This window comes from Trematomus bernacchii, unplaced genomic scaffold, assembly GCF_902827165.1.
Source record: "Trematomus bernacchii unplaced genomic scaffold, fTreBer1.1, whole genome shotgun sequence".
NCBI lineage: Eukaryota > Metazoa > Chordata > Actinopteri > Perciformes > Nototheniidae > Trematomus > Trematomus bernacchii.
The window spans coordinates 1,816,776-1,830,882 of record NW_022987607.1 but is presented as its reverse complement, the minus strand read 5'-3'; positions in this window follow the sequence as shown (position 1 = coordinate 1,830,882).

The following is a 14,107-nucleotide window of genomic DNA, read 5'->3' as shown; positions in this document are numbered from 1 at the left end:
CATGCTTTACTCAAGTAGAAGTACAGATACTCGGTTTAAAAATACTCTGTGTGAAAGTAGAAGTACTGACTAAACTTCTTTACTAAGTAAAAGTAAAGAGGCTTTGAAATGTACTTCAGTAAAAAGTACCCATAACTAGCAGTGTTTTAAAGAGTACTGACCTCCCTTTATATTAATAGAACAATAATGTCATTGGTAGCTAATGAATGTTTCCATGCTGAACAACGGCAACATGACAACGTTTTCATTGGTCCCTTCTTAGAGAAGACCAGGAAATGATGGATACACGGATCGTGTTCAAATCAATAGGCACGCAATGACTCTAAGTAATAATGATCACGCCACCAAACACACATTCAAACTAAAGGAACCAGCCTATTTGGAAAATGTGAGAAGTAGAAAGTACAGGTATTTGAGTTCAACATGTAAGAAGTAGAAAGTACAGGTATTTGTGTTCAACATGTAAGAAGTAGAAAGTACAGGTATTTGTGTTCAACATGTAAGAAGTAGAAAGTACAGGTATTTGTGATCAACATGTAAGAAGTAGAAAGTACAGGTATTTGTGTTCAACATGTAAGAAGTAGAAAGTACAGGTACATGTGTTCAACATGTAAGAAGTAGAAAGTACAGGTATTTGTGTTCAGAATGTAAGAAGTAGAAAGTACAGGTATTTGTGTTCAACATGTAAGAAGTAGAAAGTACAGGTATTTGGTTCAACATGTAAGAAGTAGAAAGTACAGGTACATGTGTTCAACATGTAAGAAGTAGAAAGTACAGGTATTTGTGTTCAGAATGTAAGAAGTAGAAAGTACAGGTATTTGTGTTCAAAATGTAAGAAGTCAAAGTAAAAAGTCGTCAGAAAAATAAGTAGTAGTAGTAAAGTACTGATACCAGAAACATGTACTTAAGTACAGTAACGAAGTATTTGTATTCCACTACTTCCTATCTCTGTTTCTTCAGTTCTGTTATAATTGTGCTGGACAAACAGAATATGTTCAGTTTCCAGGATTCAAACACTGCAGATCTTTCACACACAGAAACATCATTGTTTCTCCTTGTTAAGACTTCCCATGCGATCCACAGTCGCTCCTCTGTGGACACGCTGCTAATGTGCTGCATGTGAAAGAACATTTCCATGTGATCATCATCCATGTCTTCTTTAATGGAGTCGTCCTCTTTCCCTTAGGGACAGAACGCCTGTCTGTGGTGTTTTCTCAACCTCCGTCTCCTTCAGTGTTGCCTCGTCAGTCTCGCTTCGCGTCAAAATCCCAGTAAATGTGGATCAGCTGGTGGTGGCCAGTCTGTTACTGTTGGCTTGATCAACTTCAAACCCAAAGAATACAGTATTGTCCGTTGTATGGCACAGTAAAGGTTGTATAAAGGCTCTGCTCTCCCACGAAAAACAACATGTTTGCCTCTTTTGTTTTGCGTAGCCCAACACACAATCTCATTCAGATGGGCTGATTAACTAGACTGCATATAAACACTTCATGTCAATCTAAAGTTAGCCTATAACTTGCGATCCCATACACTGAAACTGAATATTTCTAACAGTTTTGTTCTGGATTAGTTTGTTTTTTACGCATCATAATTATTTAAATAAAATAAAGTGTATGGAGGTTTTCTGGATATATGGTTTGGTCAAACAAACGCAAGTCTTTCACAAAGAGAACGGATGTTTCTCTCATGTGTAAAACTAAAAGTCAACATTGACATTGACTACACACATTCTTATTTTGATCCAAACCTCGATCATAACTAAAACGCCTGAAACGCCTTTGTTTTCATAACATAACGAAATGACTACGTAACACTCATGCTCCTATTGGCTAGAACAGCAACACATTGTACGTAATAGGCTAAGGGGCGGGACATCTCTAAGCTGTTGACCAATCACAACAGAGCCGGCCAGCTAACCATGCCCCTTTCACACCAACGCGTTTTCAGCGCCGGCTCGGAGCTAGAGCCTGAAAAGTACCGGTTTTTCCTGTTCACACCGCAGCGGCGCCGCCTCTTAGCTCCGGAATCCAGTTCGTTTCCAGCTCCAAAAAATGGTCGGTCTAGAAGCAAGACTCCGGAGCTAAGAGGCGGCATCGCTAACGTCTCTCTTACGTCGAGGCGTGCAGGAAACTAAACCCACCTCCCCTGAACATGGGTCGACTGAAGAGTCTCGTCATGCCTGCCTACAAAGCAGTAGCGCTGAGCAAAGTGACTAGAAGGCAACCACCACACTTATAAAAAAAACACACTTTATAAAGTCAGGCAACACTAACCAGGCTTCGTGTGATTCTGTTTATTTGTACCTTACTTTGACCATCCGTTCGCTGTTATTGATCATTGTGGAGAGCAGGCAGACGTTTTGTTTTGTATTATAGCAGCTATCGGATGGAATCAATACATGGGCTGCACAGGTTGTCATGTCCGACTATCACAAGTAGAATCATAATGAAAAATACGCCGGGAAAATGTGCCTGTAGAAAACGGCTTAGCAAGTAGTCAGTTTAGCTTCGGTTGCTAAGCTAACATCACAACACAGTCTCACGGCATTTCGTGTTATAGTCACGAAATTAATCTATTGATTCGTGTTCACCAACACGATTTTGCCATTTTTTTCGTGTCACACAGAACGATTTTAAAAGCAATGTAAATAATAACAAATTAGAAGGAAAAATACATTTTTAAAAATACAGATTTCAGTATTCTGACACAGAACGATTTTAGAAGCAATGTATTTCTATTGGTAGTATGTTTCGTGCCTGCACCAAATAATAACAAATTAGAAGGAAAAAAAGATGACATAAAATACAGATGTCAGTATTCTGAGGCTCTGAGACATTTCTTTTCCTCACTGACGGCAACAAAACTCAGACATTATACAATTTACAATAAAAGGGATAGGGTTAGGCTTAGGGTAAGATATTGAGTAAGAACATGTTTTTATGAACCACACAGCTTCTGGTCTTCCAAGACCCGACCGGACAAAAAGACGTGTTGCAGGCACGAAACATACTACCAATAGAAATACATTGCTTTTAAAATCGTTCTGTGTGACACGAAAAAAAGGTGAAAATCGTGTTGGTGAACACGAATCAATAGATTACATTAATTTCGTGACTAATAACACGAAATGCTGTGAGACTGGGTTGCCATGTTATACCAGAGAAACTTTCATAACAGCGTTTGTGATGCCAAACAGCGTCAATTCAGACTGACACACATTCATTAAGGGGATACTGGGGATATGTACCAGCTGCTTGTGTGACAGTCAGACAGTGAATACCTTAGAGCCGTGTGAGCTAACCCGGAGCTAACGGGAGAATACACTCCGTTGAAGAGCAGCCAGCAACTGCAGCGGTCGGTAAATGCCGCTGAAACACATTAATAAACAATGAACCACGGCACTCTGGAGAAAAGTATAAGGTTGGAGAAGTCGTTATTTAATTTAATCTGGCTTCGTATGATTAAAAGCAACGCGATCATCGACCCGACGGAGTCTCCCGTTGTTGTTGTTGTGAGCTCCGTTGGGGAGAAAATCAGCGATGTAAACGGTGACGTCATGACGCAGCAGCGGCAGCTCTGGGCGGTGTGAACAGAGCGGGAGCTGAAAAGGGAAACCGGAGCTGAAGCAGAAAAGCTCTAGCACGGAGCTAGAATGGGAAAAGCGCTGGTGTGAAAGCCGCATCAGAGCAGACTGGGCTCTGGTTTCAGACAGAGGGTGAAAAGAGGTGCTGCAGCACAGGCAGTATGAGAAAAATGAAGAGCTTTTTGAACATTGAAGCACGGAAACGTAGAGGCACAAAATGCAAATATCAACCTAAAAATGTGCATTAATGTCCATTGGCCAGAAAACTAGTTACTAAGATTGTCTCTGGCAGCTAAAAACCACATCAAGAGTATTGCGAAGTAGTTTCCTGCTGATATCTGTCACATATTGACATGCTCATCATGTTATGAAATGACACGTTGATGTCGTCCCTTTAGGTGTCATATTTTACATGCTGGCTGTCCAATCAACTCACCCTCAGCGTCAAAGTAGACTTCCTGGTTGTCTGTTCAGAGTGTTTCTCTCTCTGATCAATGCTGTTTTATCTATTGTTATTCCATCTTTTCATTTAATCAACCCCCTCCCCCTCCGATGAACTGTTCATAGGACTTGATGGAAACTCAGATTTTTATACGACGGGCTGATCGAACGGCCGTATTAAAGACGGGTGCTTTCCGTTTGACGAGCGCGTTTTAATCTAAATCAAGATATGTTTCCCCTGAGGCCTCGCTGTAATCATGTCAAAATGTCACTCTCTCTACATCTCGCTTCATCATCATCTGCATTGCAATTATTGAGCAGATTGAGATGGTGTCTGGAGAATGGAATGGAATTAAAAGTAAGTAAGTAAGTAAGTAAGTAACATGTATTTATAAAGCGCTTTTCCCAAGCCACGTAACTGTCTTCATTTTCTGTTGTTCATTTGTTCCACATTGTATTTTTTTGGTTCCTACCTTTAATGGAAAAGAATCTGAAACTAGTCTGCGGTGTTGTTTGTGTTACACCTGTTTGTTTAAATCGCCGTACTGGTAAGGCAAGGCAAGGCAAGTTTATTTATATAGCACCTTTCAACACAAGGCAATTCAAAGTGCTTTACAAAAATGGAAGACATTATGAAAATGGCATTTAAAATCAGTCATTAAAAAGAAAAGATAATAAAATAAACATTAAAAGAAAAAATACATGGATAAAGTTAAAAGTTACAGTGCAGTTTAAGATGTGAATAGTTCAATTAAAAGCAGCGGCAAAAAGAAAAGTCTTCAGCCTGGATTAAAAGTAGTAAGAGTTGTAGTCGCAACTGAAGAGCAACGCAGAATGCTAAGGAAAACTAAGCAGCCAAAGTTTATCAGCCCCTCTAGGTGACTAGTGTGTTCAAAAAACAACTACAGAAACACTATATATTACACTATAGTAATACTATTAAAATAATATAGGAATAATACGGAAACACACACAAAAATACACTATAGTAATACTTTTACAAAACACTATAGTAATAATATGCATTCACTATGACAATATCATACTATTACTATAGGAGTGTTCTATAGTGTGTTCAAAAAACAACTACAGAAACACTATATATTACACTATAGTAATACTATTTAAAATAATATTGGAATACTACAAAGATCTAGATACATATTTATTACTATTGAAATATTATAGGGCTACTATAGCTAATTACTAAAAATAAAATAAAACCCGTATTTGAAAGAAGACCTCAGCCTCGTGTCATTTACTGTTAAGAAGTGCCAAAAACACATTGCATTGAGAAAAACACAAGAAAAGCACACAAACATATTATTATTACATTACATGTCACTTGTTAGACGCTTTTATCCAAAGCGACTTACATACTCAACACTGTGGACAATCCCCACAGGAGCAATTTGGGGTGAAGTGTCTCAGGGACACAACGACATGCTGACTGCAGTGGGGTTTGAACCTGTGACCCCCTGATCCCAACACCAACGCACAATCCACTGCGCCACACGCCTCCACATATGTCTTTGAATATGTAACATTAGATGTTGTTAATCTCAATGGGTTTTCATCATACAGCTCATCTGGTTTTGGGATACATCACATATGGATTTGTGTTTGTTTCAAGGTTAAACTGTAGATTATTGATTACTTAAGCCAAAAAAACACTGGAATAGAAAGAAATGTGACTGAAAATGGATGTGGTTGTTAATTATTCACATAATAAATGAGTTGTAATCATAGACTGTATATATAAAGGTTGTAATGCACATACACCACCCGTATATGGCGGTATTTTAAAGTCTCTATATTACTTAATCAACCAGTCATGTTAATTGTGTAATAGGCTTGTATATTTCCATGCTGTCTCATCTCATTTACATATTTACGCATGTGTTAATGAGGAGGGCTAAATTAAAGAGGGGGAGGGGGGGGGGGTCCTCCTTCAATATCACTGATTTATTTATACTCATTAAGCTGAATTGCACAGATCTGCATTCCCATCTGTAATAAGGAACGGATTGTATTACATTTCATGGACACATCTCAGCAAAGCGCACTGTCACAAATGATATAAGTAGCTTTTGTGCGTATAGTTTAAATGAATAAATTACCGAGACAGATGGAGGGTCCTGTTGAGGTAATATTTTAATACGGCGAAATGGGGGGGATGAATGAATTCTTGGAAATTAGAAGTGGACGGAGAGAAGAACTCCCTTATCAGGAAATCTTTTGCCTCCGGGTCTTTTCGTAGTAGTGGTTTCCCTGTTCTCTCTACGATGCAGAATAATGAAAATAAGTGTGTCCATTAGACCAGCTAATCTTATTTGGCCTGCTATGTTTTCATCCCAGACTAAAGGTCCCTTGTTCTCTGCTCTTTTTGTACGCACATGTACTGTAGAGGGACACACACACACACACACACACACACACACACACACACACACACACACACACACACACACACACACACACACACACACATACACACACACAGAGTCCCAGACTTCACGCAGACACTGATTTAGCGTAGTCACACACAGTCAGTGGCTTCATATCTCTTGCTTTCTCCTCCTCCTCCTCCTCCTCCTCCTTCTCCTCCTCCTCCTTCTTTTCACAAAACAACACAGGATTCTTTTGGGCCCCGAGGAGAAAGAGCAAAATTTACAAGAGGGACAGGGGGGGGGGGGGGGTATCAGTGGTTCTGTTGTGTTGGTGAACAGCACTTCTTTGACTGGAAACCAGAGGTCAGGGCATGGCTCCCAATGCATGCTGGGATCTTTGTTGCTTGTGTGTTTCTGTACGCAAGAAGTGTTTGCATGCGTTTGTTTTGGTGGCATTTGTATGTGTGCTAGCCTCAGGGTGTGTGAACCCCCCCGCCCTCGAAAGGAAAGTCACAAACTGTTTTTGTGGGCAAACTAAAGTCACATGACAGCCCAGCTTGTGCGTAATCTTTTTATACACCCTGTAAACTATAGTATTTGGCTCGTGCTGGCGTGTGATTCGCTGAGGGATGAACAGATATCTTGTGTGTGGTGAGTGACATTGAGAGAGAGACTTTCACAACCCAGTTTCACTTCATTCCCCGACCACTCTGTAAGTAGCTTATCCTCTTTAACACCAGTAAATAGTGGCAACACTCAGTTTGAATAAGATTAGAGCAGTCATTTTCAGCAAAGTGATCCCTGAAGACAGGGTATTGTGGGGTCTTTGTTGAGTTCACCTTTACCACCCCACGCAATTATTATCACATGGAGAACATTTGCAGCCTTGAGTGGCAAATGTTTAATGATATAGATAGTCAATAAAAGACCTCTACAGCCATGTCTAGTTTCCATAAACACACATATAGTGGCTGTAAGACCTAGGGGAAAAGATGGAGGACAGATTGTAATATGTAATGTGAAACACGGATGTACTATAGGTGGGATTAAGCAGATCGTAGACGGTAAAAGGAAGCACTAAATATGTAGGCTTCAAGGTTTTGAGATGCATAATGAATCACAGGGAACTCAAAGTAAAGGAAATTAGATGTGAAGTGGAGGAAATGGAATATAATTCACACACTAATAAGACTAGGATGCAGAGAACAGGCTATGACGCCACAGTCTTAAAGATATAGGATGTCAAATGTCCCGATAATAGTAATTTAAAGATGGATCTGTTAGGTAAAAGGAAAGTAAACAACATTTAAACACGAGAGCAGGATGTGAGGAATAGTGCATCGATTTAAGATATGAGGGACTGTTGAGATGAAGAATGTGCAGAAGTGTGTATTGAACAGGGTAGAAAGCCGGATCTATAAGACATGATGCAGGATGCACTTTATAGAAGGAGAGAGAAGCATAGCATGGATTTTGCAATTCACAAGGATGGGAGACTGTGAGTAAACTGAAACTAAAAGAGCTGCATTTCAGGATTCAAACTTTAAGGATACACCATGAACATGCATTTTATTTTCGTGCCAATTCACAATTTATTTTGCATTTTTTTAAACGGCAACCCTAATCCAAGAGAAAATATGTTTCCCAGGACAATTTGAAAAGGTAGAACATTTTCAAAGCACATTTTACATCCATCCATCCATCCATCCATCCATCTATCCATCCATCCATCCATCCATCCATCTATCCATCCATCCATCCATCCATCCATCTTCTCCCGCTTATCCGTGGTCGGGTCTCGGAGGTATCAGCTCCAGCAGAGAGCCCCAAACGTTCCTTTCCCCTCATCAACCAGCTCTGACTGGGGGATCCCAAGGCGCTCCCAGGCCAGCCAAGAGATATAATCCCTCCACCTGGTCCTAGGTCTACCCCTCGGTCTCTTCCCAGCTGGACGTGCCTGGAACACCTCCCTAGAGAGGAGCCCAGATGGCATCCTTACTTGGTGCCCGAACCACCTCAACTGGCTCCTTTTGACACGAAGGAGGAGCGGTTCAACTCCGAGTCCCTCCCGGATGACTGAACTTCTCACCTTATCCCTAAGGGAGACGCCAGACACCCTGCGGAGAAAACCCATCTCGGCCGCTTGTATCCGCGATCTCGTTCTTTCGGTCATGACCCATCCTTCATGACCAGAGGTGAGGGTAGGAACGAGAATGGCCCGGTAGACAGAGAGCTTGGCCTTCTGGCTCAGCTCTCTGTTCGTCACAACGGTAAAGCGACTGCCAGGACCGCTCCCGCTGCTCCGACTCTCCGGCCCATCTCACGATCCATTGTTCCCTCACTCGAGAACAAGACCCCGAGATACTTGAACTCCTTCACTTGGGGTAAGGGACTCATTCCCTTAATTAAATAAAAAGTATCCCGATTGGCCAGAAAACAGAAATAAATACATAATATGTACAATTTACATATAAGGTGTTTGCATATACCACACAAAAAGGAGTACAGGATGTCAGATGCAGGTAAGCTCATGACAAATATATGTATAGGTTTGATAGCTTCTGTATATACCTTTCTCTCGATCATGAAACACTACTTTTTGCAAAGATAATACAAGTTTTTGTGTTTTTTCTGGAATTATAATTATATAATAATAATACATTTTATTTGTAAAGCACCTTTCATTGCTAAAAGTAATCCCAAAGTGCTACAAGGGGCATAATGTAAACTCAGATACAGACTGAGGGATATTCGTATTCTTTATTAGGATGGCCTTTAGCACTAGCATTAGCATTGGCTATTCTTCCTGGGGTCCTCACACACACAAAACATACATGAAACAAAACAAAAGACTGGAATGGAATTTACAATGCTATATGAAGTGAAAACTAAAATGGTCATCCATCCAATGTTAGCCATCATAAGGCCAAACAAAAAAATACAAATAATTGTACATATTAATACATACACACAGGCACAATTCAATTTGACTTTATAATACAGAGATAATTATAAGAAGGATATCTCCTTCACTTACACAAATGATGGTAGACACTGGCTTCTGTTTGAATGCATCGATACAGGTGTGGAGAAGCAACATCAAAACACCATTTGGATTCACAGAGAAGACTGGAGGGAAAACCTCCATAACGTCTGAGTGGATGAACCCATGGAGAAGAAGAAAAGTGTTTCATCTCTCTGAACTCCAGAGGGTGTAAGTAAGTAATGGCTGCCTTCTAACATCCCCATCATCACTTTACTCAACACCTGCACTCCAGATTTGCACAACATACACACTCGTATCTGCACACAGCACTTTTCCTGACACAAAGAAAGCAAGTGTTAAAGCCAAGAGCCTGCAGGGGTCAGAGGTCATCAGCTGAGGGGCCTGAAATCATGTCAGCTTGCACTTATCCTATATTCCAAAAGCCCTCATATCTCAAACAGGTCCGTTTTTCTTTTTTTTTATTACGGTTGATGCCTTTCAGAAATGGCATTCAGGAGACTCTCATTGATATACGCCCAGTGGCAAGGTGATAGTCTCTGTCCTCCTTAATTCAGTCCTCCAGTCCTCCAGTGATGGATGACGTAAGCCTCATTAAGATAAGACAACAAAATCAATAGACCGAGCGCAGAGGTGTCAGCGCTTCAGACACGCCAGTAAAAAAACACACTGATGGTCTATTCACCGGCACTGAAGTGTGTCTGAGTTTGGGAGTTTCTGTGTGTGTGTGTGTGTGTGTGTGTGTGTGTGTGTGTGTGTGTGTGTGTGTGTGTGTGTGTGTGTGTGTGTGTGTGTGTGTGTGTGTGTGTGTTGTGTGTGGTGTGTGTGTGTGTGTGTGTGTGTGTGTGTGTGTGTGTGTGTGTGTGTGTGTGTGTGTGTGTGTGTGTGTGTGTGTGGCTGTAGAGTTACAAAGAGAGTGATTGATGCAGAGGGATAATGGATAAACTCAAATATAAGAATGCCAGAGATGGCAAAAGTACACACATCCTTTACTCAAGTAGAAGTACAGATACTCGTGTTTAAAAATACTCTGGTGAAAGTAGAAGTACTGACTAAACTTCTTTACTCAAGTAAAAGTAAAGAGGCTTTGAAATATACTTAAGTAAAAAGTACCCATAACTAGCAGCTGTTTTAAAGAGTACCTGACCTCCCTTTATATTAATAGAACAATAATGTCATTATTAGCTAATGAATGTTTCCATGCTGAACAACGGCAACATGACAACGTTTTCATTGGTCCCTCTTCTTTAGAGAAGACCAGGAAATGATGGATACACGGATCGTGTTCAAATCAATAGGCACGCAATGACTCTAAATAATAATGATCACGCCACCAAACACACATTCAAACTAAAGGAACCAGCCTGTTTGGGAAATGTGAGAAGTAGAAAGTACAGGTATTTGTGTTCAACATGTAAGAAGTAGAAAGTACAGGTATTTGTGTTCAACATGTAAGAAGTAGAAAAGTACAGGTATTTGTGTTCAACACTGTAAGAAGTAGAAAGTACAGGTATTTGGGTTTCAAAATGTAAGAAGTAGAAAGTACAGGTCTTTGTGTTCAACATGTAAGAAGTAGAAAGTACAGGTATTGTGTTCAAAGTGTAAGAAGTAGAAAGTTCAGGTATGTGTGTTCAAATGAAGAAGTAGAAAGTACAGGTATTGGGTTCAAAATGAAGAAGTAGAAAGTAACAGGTATTGTGTTCAAAAGTGTGAGAATAGAAAGTACAGGTATTGTGGTTTCAAAATGTGAGAAGTAGAAAGTACAGGTATTTGTGTTCAAAATGTGAGAAATGAAAGTACAGGTATTTGTGTTCAAAATGTGACGACTAGAAAGTACAGGTATTTGTGTTCAACAAATGTGAGAAGTAGAAAGTACAGGTATTTGTGTTCAAAATGTGAGAAGTAGAAAGTACAGGTATTTGTGTTCAAAATGTGAGAAATAGAAAGTACAGGTATTTGTGTTCAAAATGTGAGAAATAGAAAGTACAGGTATTTGTGTTCAAAATGTGAGAAGTAGAAAGTACAGGTATTTGTGTTCAAAATGTAAGAAGTAGAAAGTACAGGTATTTGTGTTCAAAATGTGAGAAGTAGAAAGTACAGGTATTTGTGTTCAAAATGTAAGAAGTAGAAAGTACAGGTATTTGTGTTCAAAATGTGAGAAATAGAAAGTACAGGTATTTGTGTTCAAAATGTGAGAAGTAGAAAGTACAGGTATTTGTGTTCAAAATGTGAGAAATAGAAAGTACAGGTATTTGTGTTCAAAATGTGAGAAATAGAAAGTACAGGTATTTGTGTTCAAAATGTGAGAAATAGAAAGTTCAGGTATTTGTGTTCAAAATGTAAGAAGTAGAAAGTACAGGTATTTGGGTTCAAAATGTAAGAAGTAGAAAGTACAGGTATTTGTGTTCAAAATGTAAGAAGTAGAAAGTACAGGTATTTGTGTTCAAAATGTGAGAAATAGAAAGTTCAGGTATTTGTGTTCAAAATGTGAGAAATAGAAAGTTCAGGTATTTGTGTTCAACATGTAAGAAGCAGAAAGTACAGGTGTTTGTGTTCAAAATGTAAGAAGTAGAAAGTAAAAAGTCGTCAGAAAGATAAGTAGTGGAGTAAAGTACTGATACCAGAAACATGTACTTAAGTACAGTAACAAAGTATTTGTACTCCACTACTTCCCACCTCTGCTCAATGGGGGGTTCGTGTGCTTTGTTCACGAGATGAAAAGAAAGAAAACGTCACATTTGGAGATGAAGTTAAAAGCCACACAAACAGCATCTACTTTTTGATATTAAAAAGTATTTGAAGTCATTGTTCCTCTTCTGGAGACGGTGCTATAAACAGCACATTCTCTAAGATGTAAATCCGCTCTTATCTGTGACAGAAACTGTCTGCTCTCCTGCTGAGGATTTCCTTTACGCTCCTTTAAGGTATATTACCGTACTGCAATGAAAAAGGTGGTTTAGTCGAGGATCTGTTAAATCTGTATCCCCCTCACTTTCCTGCTCTACACATTGATGTATAGCTTGGATATGTTCATAATGCAGAGCAGAAATGCTACCTGACTCGGCTCAGATTCATTGATTATTGACCTGTAATATTAAAAACTCCTTAACAAGATGGATTTGTTTTGCTTATTGAAAATCCTCGTGAGTTACTGTGTAATGTGGCACTTAAATAACAATATAGGTTATAATGTGACCGATTGGTTTATTTCCAATTCATTTGAACATATCAGCTTTATTTCTTGTACATCGTTTGGCCCAGAGAGTCAGAGAACAGCAGGTCAAGTACATTTAGTAAATAAATAAATGACAGATAAAGACACATGTCTTCTGGTTTTGAATTACACTGCTTAGTTGAACACTAGATTCTGATTGGTCAATCTGGACATCCCACAGCTCAGTTATAATTTGCTAACAGACCAATGCTAAGGAGGACATTTTCACCTCAGGTCATTATAGGTCAAATGTGTCTAATTGGTTTATTTCCAATTGATTTGATTTAAACTTTCCTTTTTTAACACTTGTTTTACCAAGACGTTGAAGCACAGCAGGTCAGGTCATGCTACAATTAGATATTTAAACAAATAAATGACAAATAGACACACATTTATTCTGGTTTTGAAGGACATTCTGATGGATATCAACAACTTGAGAGTGCCCTCGGCTCTGTCTCTTTCTCCTACAATCAGTATCACATTATCCAACACATTCTCACTCCCAACTCGTTCTGTAGTGACGTTATGTCAGGATCCCTTGGCGTCACTATCAAACACAGTGGGGGGCCCTTTAGCGTACAGTTTCAACTATCAGGGAGTCCCATTGACTTGCTTAGAGCTCCCTGAACGTTGGTAATAGATGAGTTGGGATGGCGGAGAAATGCTCTCAGCAGACCCATTCTCACAGCGTTATAAACCTTTTTCTAACTCAATATCAAGCCACACTTATTGTGTTTACTTCTTTATTTTAATTGTATAATGTCGGACTTTTGTTGCCGTCAGTTAGGGGGAGAGTAGGGGCTCAGAATACTGAAATCTGTATTGTTTCATCGTTTTGTCCTTCTTTTCTAAACCACACTATTTACTCAACAATAAGACACACTTATCCTTGTGTTTATTTCTTTGTTTGATTGTATAATGTCGGACTTTTGGAGTCTGTCAGGACCGAGAGTAACGCCAAGGGATCCTGACATAACGTCACTATAGGACGAGTTGGGAGTGAGAATGTGTTGGAGTATACAGTAGAGCCCAGGACACTTGCAGACAGAAATGTAGTGAAAAACAAAAAACTAACTTAAACATGGGACGAAACAGCTTTTTGTTGTGATGGACCTTTCTGGCAGTGAGCTTGAAGTGACGTTGACGTATCTCCAGGAGGTGGTAATTTATGGCTGCCACCTTAATGCTTATCTGTTGTTCTTGCAGTGACAGGGTTGCACACACACGTGTAGAATGGCACGTGCACACACACACACACACACACACACACACACACACACACACACACACACACACGCACACGTTGTGGGGACAGATAGTTGTTGACAGTTTGTGGTCTCACATAGCAGATGTCTTCCTGTGTGAGGCTGTGCAGTTTTCTGTTGAACTGGAGCCTTAATGTTTTTCACAGCAGACGGTTTCTACTGCACTTCATTCAGAAGGAAAGAGTGAGGGTTAATATCAGCCACTTCCAC